The 12805-nt window shown below is 40.6% G+C and overlaps 1 non-coding gene across 1 annotated transcript; it reads left to right on the top strand.

The window, feature by feature from the left end:
• The first annotated feature begins 620 nt into the window (after nt 1–620).
• LOC121927433 lies at nt 621–725 on the top strand. Its single transcript, XR_006103207.1, has one exon. It is a non-coding gene; the product is annotated as a U6 spliceosomal RNA (small nuclear RNA).
• Nucleotides 726–12805: the final 12080 nt, after the last annotated feature.

A 12805-nucleotide genomic window follows, 5' to 3' on the forward strand; every position in this document is an offset into this window, starting at 1 on the left:
GTTATATTGTTAGGAAAGAAATCTCCCCTGGGTCTTATGACTGTAGATTCAGGTACCATAAAAAGAAAGAAACAGATGGCACTGTAACACAAAAGCATTTTAAAATAAACATTAATACAAGTTGGGATGCACATCTTATTAGGAATGCAGTTTTAATCATATTAACTGTTGTTGACATTGCTACTTCAACTGCTTCATGGGGCTTGATTGAGAAAAATCCCTAGTTAACATATAATATGATGAATGTAGAGTGTTAACATATATAATTTACTCTAAAAGAGTAATCTTTTTGAAAAAGATAGCACTGTTTTGGTTTCAAAAAACAAATTCTAATTCTAATTATATTATTCTCTCACATTTTTAAAATAAAACCAATAAGAGAAACCTATGATCTTTCAAACTGTGTTGGATTCCAGACTTCATCATCCCCAGCCACCATAACCAATGATCAGGGATGATGGCAAATTGACTTCCATCAGACTCTGGAAGAGCTCAGATCAGATTTTCTATCTCGTTCTAAAATATACTAACATTTGTTACAATGTCCTTTGCTTTTGTTTGATGCAGAAAGCTATACCTCTTGTACACTATGCAGAAACATTTTAAATAAATCTCAAAATGCCAGCTTCAACAGCGCACATACTCAAATTGGAATGATACAGAGAAGATAAGCATGACCCCTGCACAAGGATGACGCACAAACTCAAAAAACTCCAGCAAACATCCCACTCTGAAGCATTTTCACTCAGACTTTTACATACACATATTCTGTCATGTATAAAAACCAAGTAGATGCTTTAAAAATTTCCCTTTCATTCTGATGGCATACATTCATTCCCCAAGGCTGAAACTGGATGACATAAAATGAATAGTATCAGTTATCAGCCACAGAGGTTGAAGCTAGTCTTCCATTTTCTGTCAGAGTACTATTAATGGTGTTATAATATTCTCTTTATTATAACTAGTTTGTATAGGTAGAAGGTACAAAGAGATAGCCTAGTTAGTTTATAGAATCAGTAGATAGATCTTGTAGCACCTTTGAGACTAACTGAAAGAAAGAAGTTGGTAGCATGAGCTTTTCTACACTAAAGGCCCTGTCCAGACTGTCCTGAAAGGCCAGCCTGGGGGCAGAGTTGGGGCATAGCGTCCTGATGATGCACGCCTGACTCCACCCCCCCCCAGAACACCCTGACACCGTACACCACTCCAGACAGCATGCGGTATCATGACATCCCTCCGGCACTGTGTCCAGATGATGCAGTGCCGAAGGTGCACCATATAGTCCTGCTGTGGCAGCTATGGCACCCTTTTGAGGGCACAAAAAGGAGTCGCTCAGAAGGACAGATAGGGGGCATGGCATGAGGTTTCTGCAGCCCTGATCTGGCTGAAGGGGTGGTTGAAGGCCGCCCCTTCAGGGCTGTTTGTACAGCCCCTAAAGTCTACTTCCTCAGATGCATGAGGAAGTAGACTTTAGCCTACAAAAATCTAATGCAGCCAACTTCTTTCTTTCAGTTAGTCTCAAAGTACTACAAGATCTCTCTACAGTTTGTTCACCATGTTTAAAATTTAAAAAATGAAAGGCTAATTTATTTGAAATAGAGAGCCATATACAATGCGTTCCAGTACTGATGTGATGCAGGTAATTTTTTCTTTCACCTATAATAACTTGATGTAAAGATTTGGAAAATCAAAATGTTCAAGATCTGATTGATCACAGGAACAGAGATATGAAGAGCTTGGACCATATTCATCACATCCATATTTAACCCAAGATGATCAAGAAACCAGATCATTTTTACACAAGCTCAATAAGTGTTCAATAAACAGCCCATCTCTCCCTGAAATCATGGATCTAACTGATTCAGTAGCATCTAGATTGGAAGGAATTAGGTAAACAGATAAAGGGGTTCCCAAAACAGAAATATATATTTCTCCACCTAAGAAAAATGAAAGGAGAAAGAACTGGACATTGTCCTAATCCTGGATGGTGTAAATATAGAATTTAAGATTCCTTAACTTCCCCCATGCCACCCAAACATCATGATTACAACAAACTTGATACTCACAGTGGTGGGGAAAATGCAAAAATGAAATAGTTCGCCTGCCATTCTGAGAAAGAGGTCCGCCCGACTCAGTGGGAGGCCTGGTTGCTGTGATGGGTGGAGCTGTGGCTTGGGGGTGGCTGCATGACAAATTATGGCCCCAGCATGCCCAGCACGGGACTGCTGGAGCAGTGATTAGCTGGCATAGACTGGCAGGGGAGGCACTTCCTTCCTGGCACCAGGACTACATGTCCCAGGGGATGCTGGGGGAGGACATAGTCCCTGATTGGGCAGTGCCAGCAGTAGCGTCACCCAGGATTGGTGGAGGAGCCAGGTAGGCAGGACTTCTGCACTATTTCGGCCTCTCATTGACTTGTGGGCTTATAAAAGGCAAGGTGACAGTGTTCTGCACCATTCTCAGATCGGCTCTCTGCATGGGAGCATCTAGAGAGCTGAGCCAGGGGCACAGGGCTGCACAAGGCATCATTAACACCCATGGCAGCGGTGCCACTACCAGTAACGGTGCCTGCGGTAGTGGCACCAACACCGGTTGCTGAAATCTAGCAGTGGCGGCGGTGGCAGCAGCAGTGGCGTGGGTCATGTCTGACACCGCTCCCCACTACCTCCCACTCTCAGTGAGTCTGAGGGGCTGGGAGGCAGTGGCAGCGAGCCTCAGGGATTTCTTTGTCCCCCTCGTCAACCACATGCTCAATCTTTTGAGGGCCAGATCCATCAGGAGGGAGGCTGCTGCCATTGCTTACGACACAGCCTTTCATCAGCAAGCCTCCCAAAGTGACACCGACAGATGGAACCTCACTGAGAGCAACATTTGGCTGCTTAAGGTCAGTCCTTATGTCAGGCCCAGAGCCCATGTGGTTGGGGGAAAAGGCCCCAAAGAGACCTATTTGTTGGGAGTTCAACTCTGGAGAGTGTGTCAAGCCTCAGTGCAAGTTGGATCACTGTTGCAAACTGTGCATGAGCCCAAATGCCAAGCTGACATGTTCCTGATTGGTGGATACTCAGCAGCCCTTTCAGTTGGGACATCCTGCCCAAGCAGTCTCTGGTAGGAAGGGAGGATCCTCCAGCTCTGACACCAGAAGATTGGGGGGCCCACAGTGAGCATGCTGAGGCTGCCTAGGTGAGTTTTGACCTCAGCACCACCTCCTAGCCCTAGTATTGGCACTGGTACGCCACTTATTGGCGGTGTGTACCGGGGCCATGTCTACAGAGCCATGACACATCCATGCCTGGACAAATAGTTTCCATGCATCTTAGGGAACATGCCTCTCTCGAGAAGTCTTTTCTCAGAGTGGCTAGACAGGTGCCCCCTTGCAATAATTCATGGGCAATTGAAGAAATTTTTTAGCAGGCCTTTAAGGGCTGATTGTTTAGGAAGAACCAGCCTTTAATAATGTGCTATATAGCCTGTGAGAGCCAGCATAGTATAGTGGTTTCGGTGCTGGACTAGGAATCTGGGACAAAGGTTTCAACCCCCTCTCAACTATGGAAGCCCACACATTCTCTAAGCCTCAGAGGAAGACAATGGGAAACCCCTTATGAAAAAATCTTCCCAAGAAGACCCCGTGATAAGTTTGTCTTCAGGTCACAATAGGTTGGAAACAAATTGAAAGCACACAGCAGCAGCAGCAGCCGCACCAGCAGTCTTCTTTTTAAAACAGCTATAGTTTTAAATTACTTTTAATTTTGTTTATAGTTTAATTGTATTCTAACTTTGTTAATTTTCAGGTGTATCTGTACTGAGCTTCATAATCAGTCTTTATTCCCAGGGCTAGGGAAAAGGCAGGATATGACTAGATTATACACACACACACACACACACACACACACATTTAGGTTAGTGAGTACAGGTTTGTGGGTTTGTTTAGGAATTGGAAGTAATGTGTTAAAAGTACTGGTGTAACACATTTCTTTTAGGAGGATGGGGGATAAAGAATCATTTTGCAAAATAATGTAACCACTAGCAACATCATTATTTATAGTGTAACAAGTTTTTAACATTCTTTTCATAAAACATTCATTTTGGGGAGGTCATTTGGGGGCTATTTTGATCTTTGAGGCTATTTTGATCTTTGAGGCCATTTTTATATTTTAAGTGTACCTTTAAAAAAACGTAATTAACAAATAACTAAAAAATGCTAGTAACATTTCAGCCTTTTAATAGTGAGGAATGAGTAACACTGCTGAGTGGCTTTTAAAAATTAATGGGTAATGAATCACTTTTTAAAAACAATGTTCTAAGCTCTAGGCTTAGTGTGTTAGCAAGCATGGGATCTCTTCTGCTTTGCAGTGGTTCTGTTCCTACCTCTCGGGGTAGATTTCAGATGGTGGAGCTGGGGGACTGTCGCTCCGATAAGAGGGCCCTTACATCTGGGGTCCCTCAGGGAGTGATCTTGTCCCCTATGCTATTCAACATTTACATGAAGCCGCTGGGAGAGATCATCCGGAGACATGGGGCGCGGTGTTATCAGTACGCTGATGACACCCAAATATGTTTCTCTGTGTCTCCGACTGATGCAGTGACTAGGGATGGCATCTCTCCTCTAAATGCCTGTCTGGAGTCGGTAATGGGCTGGATGAGGGAAAACAGACTCAGCTTGAATCCAGAGAAAACAGAAGTACTGGTGATAGGCTCTCCTGGCCCAGGGAAGGAAATTTTTCCACCTGTCCTGAATGGGGTCACGCTCCCTGTGAAGGACTTTGTTCGCAGTCTTGGGGTGCTTCTGGACTCGTCGCTCCACTTTACATCTCAGGTGGATGCAACGGTCAGGAGCACCTGCTATCAGCTTCGGCTGATATGCCAGCTGTGACCCTTCCTGGGCCGGGGGGACCTTGAAACCGTGGTACACGCTCTGGTAACCTCTTGGTTGGATTTCTGTAACACGCTTTACATGGGGCAACCCTTGTACCAAACTCGGAAGCTTCAATTAGTGCAGAATATGGCAGCCAGACTGGTCACTGGATGTACCAGGGCCAGTCATGTAACACCTGTTTTAAAAGATCTTCATTGGCTGCCCATTAGCTTCCGAGCGCAATACAAGTTGTTGGTTATAACCTATAAAGCCCTAAATGGCTTGGGCCCAGGGTACTTGGAGGACCGCCTCTCCCCATACAATCCGCCCCGCACTCTCAGGTCGGGCGAGAAACATCTTCTAAGAATTCCAGACACACGCTATAGTGTAAATCAGAGGGCATTCTCCATTTCAGCCCCTCAACTCTGGAACACCTTGCCTGACGAGGTCCGTACAGCCACCTCCCTTGATGCTTTTAAAAGGACTCTGAAGACCTTCCTTTTTCGCCAGGCTTTTCCCCCATGAGCTCTTTTGTGATTCTTCTCCCCTTCTAGCAATGTACATATGCATTTTCTCTTGTCAGCTATGTGTATTGGGGTTTTTATGATGTTTTAACTGTTTTTATATTATATATGTGGGGGGTTGGAGGGGTTTTTGTCGTTTTATATTGTTTTTATATATCTTGTACACCGCTGTGATCATTGAGGAATAGCGGTATAGAAATAAGATAGATAGATAGATAGAGAGAATAAATAAGTGAAGTTTACCGCACGGGCCCTGAAATGGGCCCGTTGAATTCTAAAATGACATTTTACTGCACACTGGAACGCCGCCTTTGCCGCCAGGCGTTCCAATTGCATCCCGTTCCAGAGGGTGCCATTTCTGAGAATTGTTCTAAAGTGTTCTCAGAAATGGCACCCTCTGGAATGGAACGGGGACGCAATTGGAACACCCAGCAGCAAAGGCAGCGTTCCAGTGTGTGGTAAAATGCCATCCTCAGACCCATCTTGGTCTGTGCGTGCCCCTGTGCACACACTTTTTAGAATGCAACGGGCCCGTTTCAGGTGAACTCCAAGTATGTCATTCTCCATAATATGTTCAGCATCTTATGCCTGCTCGCATATACACACACAGCTATATCATTATAGGTCATCATGTCCATGACACACACAGAAATAAGTTCTACAGAAGTGATTGAACATTTTGTCAGTGTCAATGTCAACTACAATGAGTAGTTGCTTGTGCATTTTGCAATATCACATTTTTTAAAAATGAGGCAGCACTGTGTAAGTGTTGCATAAATCCCTGAATGTAAAGTTAAGCTCTGTCCCATATGCCTTCCCCCCACTTAAACAGTTAAATATGTAGTCATAAACTTTGCCACAACTCATTCAGATTTGCCATTGGTCAACTCATCACATTAATACTTTTGTCACTAACAGCTTTCTTTTTATTCAGGAAAAAAGGTGTTCTGGGAGATATAGATGAGATGAAATGACATTCATGATACTTCACAGTGAATCACTGAGGAAGCTGAGCTTTGAATTTAGTATATCAGAACTGGAAGATGGGGTATGCTTGCAATCTATTTCCCCAAGATGCATCAAGATTAAGATTACAATTTTGATGAAATATTGATGCCATTGGAGAGACATTTTTGGACAATTCAGAGTTAAAAATGAGCATGTTATTTGCATTAAAAAACATCTGTATACATCTTGGAGTGACAGATGTGCTTATGCACTGCAGAAATGTGCCTCTGAGTGACAGGGGCCTTGAAACGTTGTTTATGTGTTTAGCTCCCAGAATCAAGGACATGATTTAGTAGGAAGATCTCATGTTAACACCATTAATAGCATCTTTGCCAACATTTATAATCCCATCTGAAGAGGATCATTTCCCTCTTTTATGAAGCGAGCACAAGGTTCCCATATTCTATGCACATGACTTTCTGCTCATGCTATCAAAAGTTAAAAGGTATCTGGTTAAAACAGTCATTCCCAAGTTAAAGAAAAAGATTAATTTATGAGAAATTCCGCATTGCAAACATGAAGGAATAGATTTTTTTTTTTTGCAGTTGTTGTCATTGTCACAAAATCCTGCTTGCACTTTTCTATTATTAAAATGAATGTCAACATGCAGAAAGGTATGTTCATGCTGTCATGGGATGTACACCCAGACTGCATCTGAACTTTGTTTTTCAGGGAGAAGCGTTGGATGATTTGATCACCTGTCAGAATCATCTCTGTGAAATGTCTCAGAGAGCCTTCAGTTCTTTTTCTGTTACCATCTGTGAAGCAAAAGAACAAAGCCCCCCTCCCCACTTTGCCAGGAAAGTATGCTGGAGTAGAAGAATTCAATAGACACCCAACTGCAACCTGATTCAACATCCAGACACCCAGTTGGACAATTGCTGTCCATGTGGTGATTTTGTACTAGCTGTCTTCCCACATAGTTTTAAACTCTGAGTTGAACTAAAGGATTTTTTTTTTCAAAGTTCAGCCACATTTTATATTTCTTTCTCATCCTTTTCAAAGATGTGTGATGGCCTTTCCATTAAATCAATAGCCTGCCTGTTATTCTGGAGATATATTTTAAGTGAAACCATATGATGAGATGATCTAAGTGACATTTTAGCATGTGCTTGTTTAATGAAGGTACAACTGTTATATATCTGGTCTGCTTGCAAGGACATGTTGTAGGTTAAATAGCTCAGTTTAAGTTGCTGTTCACACTCCCTAATCTGTATGCTAATGTCAACTGAAGCAGAGCACATGAATACAGGGTTGGCATGGAAGGGACCAGTATTGTGCTTTGATACCTCAGGTCCAGCAAGAGGGATGCACAATTTGAAGATCTGGGCTACTGATTGTGCACCCACTGAAGCCAGTGGAACCCCTAATTCCTCCTATGGTGAGAAACGTTGCTCCCAGGCCTTCTAGAATGCTGTTTTTCTGGCATTTCCCCTTAAAACTCAGTAGTTCAGGAGCAAAGTAGAGTGACACAATGCTCTATGAAGTCCAGGAAGTTTATTGTGTCAAGGAACAGCTATAGTGATTGAGCACCATTATGAGAAATGCAGCATGTCGTATCTAGTAATGGTGAGAAAAATGAGGTATCTTTTTTCGCTTGTAATGAGAAACAGTATTCTTGGTGAAGAAGGCTTGTGATGCAACAAGCAGAAACCTATCCCAGACCAGGCAACTGCCCTTCTCTGAGTGATCTTGATGATATTCAAGGAGGATGGGAGAGGCTTTCAATTCCAACTTAATTTGTATTTCCTGGACTAATATGTGTATTAGTCCTACAAACTGCACCCTTTGAATTTTGTGACACAATTTTCTGTTCAAAAATTGCACATAAAATGCATATATTGTGGAGTTCTAATACAAAAAGCATATAATAGGGGAAATGCATATATTATGGGAAATCAATACAAAAAGTGTGTATTAGTGGAACCTGCATATTAAAAATAAATGTCCTTCATTTTTTTTAATTAAATGGGAAATTGGATGGAACAAATTTATGACTGAAGACATAATCTGCATAAGGTCATAGAGCTCTATGGTGGCCATAGGTTACCCAATGTGAATATCCATGTCAACACATGGACATCAGGTGTGAGGCTAACCTGGCATATTTGGGGTTGAGGCAGAGGCTGGAGAGGTGATCCCATTTTTGTAATGCATGGGCCCTCATCCAGGGAAAGATTTTGTTTGTCTTTCATTTTTAAGCACACCAAACTGGTTCTCACATTTCGGACCAATAAGTGGGACACAATTCTCCTTTAGCTTTCATTCTTCTTCAGATTTTGCAGTATGTTCCCCAACTCACCAGGCATAGCAAAATGCATTAAAACGCATATTTTAAGGTAAAATGTATAACAATATTTTGCAGAAAGTGCATTAAAATAATGAAATTTTAATTTTATTTTTTAACATCACACATTAAAGTGGATATGGAATTGAATGGACTAGCAATTAGCATACATTAAAATGACAGAGACTAGATATCGATTTCACATTAGTAACATATGAAGGTGGGTAATGGTTGCATTCAATAGGTTGCAGAAAAGGCAAATAGCATTTGAGCCAATGATAAAGCATTGCTGTTTGAATAACATGAAAACCACTTTTTTGGGGAACATTGAAGTGCCAGTAGTGCTGCAGAAAGAGGGGCGGGATTGTCTAAAAGATCTTCAGTCAGACTGGTTCCATACCTTTGTCCAAAGCCCATAGAAGCCAACAAGGAAGAGCACTGCGTGTCCAATGTCATAATTCCACACTATTCATTTCACTTTATACCCCCATGAGGAAGGGAGGGAAATAAACCACAGTGTTATTTTGACTTGTATTTTAAGTAACATAAAGCTTCACCTAAACATTAAAATGATTGATAAGCAGATAGATTTCTGTTTTTGAACTCTATTCTCTTTAGACTACAATCAAATATAGCAGCAGTTAGATTACCAGGAAATGTGCTCATGGAAAACACACTTACGAAGTGCCTATACTGTGCATGTGCAGCCATCTTCCAGATTACTAAATGTGAAATCAACATTCAAATAGGATTCTCTTTATTTAAATTAGACTTATTAGAAATTTAAAGCAGATGAAGACACTTTCAATAAAATGAATAAATAATTAAGGCAAATCTGTATACTTGTCAGAAGTTCCATATTAAGAATTAGGAGACGAGAGACAGCTTCCTGACAGTTCTGTCCCATTTAAAAAAAAAAATAGAGAAAGGTAAATTTTAAAAGAAAGGGAGAGGGAGAGAGGGAAGCTTGATGTTCTTTTCAAGTTTACTTGATCAAACCCCAAACCCCAAACTGGTGCCAGATAACTTCGCTGATAATAATCATAGCCTTTAATCACAGATAAAAAAAATAAAAGAATGATGCGATTCAACTTTATATATTTATTTATTCGGTTATTTTATTTATTTTAAAAGGTGAGGGAGGAGGGGAGAGAGACTCAAGACATTATGCTTCACACAGTTTTAAACATTGATCTGGTTTGTGAAATACAATAACAGATTGCATGTTAGAAACTGGTCAGGAGGCAATGCATTGTCAGCAAACTTAGACAATAATCCTTTGAGTGTTGTAGCACTGCAGCCGTTAATAACAGAGCTTGTTAGCTAAAAGCTGGCAAAGCCTCAAGTATTTAAGAGGATTACTGCTATAAACCATATATATATATATATATATATATATATATATATATATATATATATATATATATCCCTCCACCTCTTTAACATTCAGTGCCATTGTTACACTTTTTGACAAAGGCTTCATTAAAAAAAAAAGTTTCAATTTTTGTATGTACCAATAGCTCTAAAGTTATAAAGGACATTTTCAGGGGCTTTTTTAATGTTTGGCCTAAATGCGGTCCCCACTAGAGTAGACACATTAAATCAATGTAATTTACCTATGTGTTGACATTTGATTCCATAAATGAGTATCAATGGATCTGTTCTAGTGGGGACAAGCAGTTGGATTTAGGTTTTTGTTTTAAAGAAGTGAGGCACATGTATCTCCTTGAATGGCAATGGAAATCAGCTAATTCACTTTGTGTAGAACTGATATCTATTTTCAGGGTTTGTTTGCTGCTAGATTCAAAGTGTTTGTTCATCTTGGGTCTAAATCACTGCAGAAATATTCCAGTTTCAGGCCACTTTAAATGTCCTGGCTGAATGCTAGGGAATTTTGGGAACTGTGGTTTACTGTGAACTATCAGACAGAGAAGGCTAAATGTCTCACAAAACTGCAGGATGGCAGACAAAATATAGAGTCCACACCACCAAATAATATAAAAGGTTCTTTACTACAGCATTGATTCTGTTCGGTGTTCAGGTCTGCTTCCTGCTTCTGTCTCTAAACGATATTCTTTTGCTCCTGTTATGTCTGGAGAAAGCTCTGTTTTTTTTAAGACAAAATTTTTTAAAATCCTCTCTCAAGAAATGTCAAAGATATTTTCGTTTCCAGGTCCCAGTTGAAACTATGGTGCCTGAAGTTCTGCTTCAGGTTGAGCAAAATGGTTCCAGGAGGCATGATCTTTGTCAGTCTGGAATCCCATAATCTTAAAAAACTCTCTGCTATGTGGAATTTGCTTCTTTGAGTTGATAACTCACCACTGTGAAGCATTGTATAAGTACTTTTTGCTGTTTATGAAGTTCTAACATAATAATAATATAATAATAATAACTTTATTACGGCCATTTGGCCAGCACAAATTCTAACATAAATATTTGTTGTGCCTAATATAACTGTTTTGTATATTTGACTGCTTGTGTGTCCAATAAAATTCACTTGTTGAATAGCCCTGTTTGAATGTGGGTTATTGAGATAGTCTAGATGCACTCCCTGCTAAAATTCCAAAATCCCATACAGGCTCAGCACATGTACAAACTCATACATGTGCCCTGAGACCATATTTTGGTCAAATTGGTTTTGTTTTGCTTGTTGTTGTTTTTTTAAATAATAGTGATGGTCTGAGCTCTTCTACTCTTGGAAATGAGAGGAGTATGATGGCCACCATCTTCACTCACTCCACTTTCACTGCTCACTCTCTGTCTTGCTGCTTTCCACACAGCCAGCCAGGTCAAATGCCTTCTTCAGAGGGACTCCTTTCTCAGAACCAGTCATTATGAGATGCACTAGGTGGTCACCTGTGCCACTGCAGGAAAGGTAAGTCCCCGAAACATCTTATCCACAGTGCCTGAACCAGGCATTTTGTTTTGGCTGGCTGTGGAGAGCCATGTGCTGGTTATTTTGGAGTGATGAGGTCCCTTGTGGGAACTGGATTTGTGGTCCCTCATTCTCCACCCCCTGGATGAGTACCTCACCATGACTAATGGGATAGTCTGTCCTGGATTTCAATGGTTTTAACGGGGAATTATTTGATTGATTTTTAATACAAATCACCTTGGGTACATTATGACTGAAACATGATTGTGGCATACAGCTAATTTTAGGCAAATAGGTAGATATTTGTTTCAAAGCCACATCTTGGTACATCTGAGTAGCCACAGTTTATGAGTCCCAGTTTCACTACACTCAGCAAGAGGAAAATATTTAAACCTTCTTCAAGATGAGTAATTATCTTTGCCTCTGAATTAGCATAATCATAAAGATATTAAAACCCAGCTCTTGTTAATGCCTACAATACCTCTGGAAAAGGACACAGGAAAAGATGAAGCCTCGTATTATGAATATTATTGTGTCACCCACCATTTCGTGCCTTCGCCAGCTCCATTGGCTCTGCTCTTGCACTGAGACAATGCCACTGGCAGCCAGGATAATTTTCAGCTTATTCTTCATGACAAATGGAAGAGGAGAACAGCAGTGAGACACCTTTGTGCAAGTACTAAAATAGATTGTGAAAGACTCGCCTCCCTTCCCTGTGAACAAGAAAAGTAATGTTTATGTAAAGCTGCAACTTGAAATGAATCTTCATTAAGAGCACTGAAATAGAGAAAGACGTAAAGAGCTTTTTCTTTCTCCTGCTGAAATGTAATCTACCAGAACGTATTGACAGATATACCTAGAGATACAATTCAAATTCATCTGGATTCCCCCTCCCAACATCTGTTTTGAGAAGTTATTGATAACTTAATTGAAAGTAATAGTGAAATTCATCTAGAATAAGAAAGAACGAAGAAAGTAATGGCTCAGTATGGAGGATTAATAATATGACCTTTCACTTTTATATGGAGGTCAAAACTGATTTATCCATAAGCTTGAATAAGATAGATGAGAGCAGCTCAATTTCATCTAAAATGTTAATTGCTCAATGCATTTACAAAAGAAAAAAAAAACCTTCCCAACCTGCACAGACATTGAAACAGGGTAGAGATGAATTGGGGGGGGGGGAGCACATGGAGGAATATGATCCAAGGCCTCCACCCCAACTACCATGCATTGATTAAGACTTGAACTCATAGACA

Source organism: Sceloporus undulatus, chromosome 3, assembly GCF_019175285.1.
Source record: "Sceloporus undulatus isolate JIND9_A2432 ecotype Alabama chromosome 3, SceUnd_v1.1, whole genome shotgun sequence".
NCBI lineage: Eukaryota > Metazoa > Chordata > Lepidosauria > Squamata > Phrynosomatidae > Sceloporus > Sceloporus undulatus.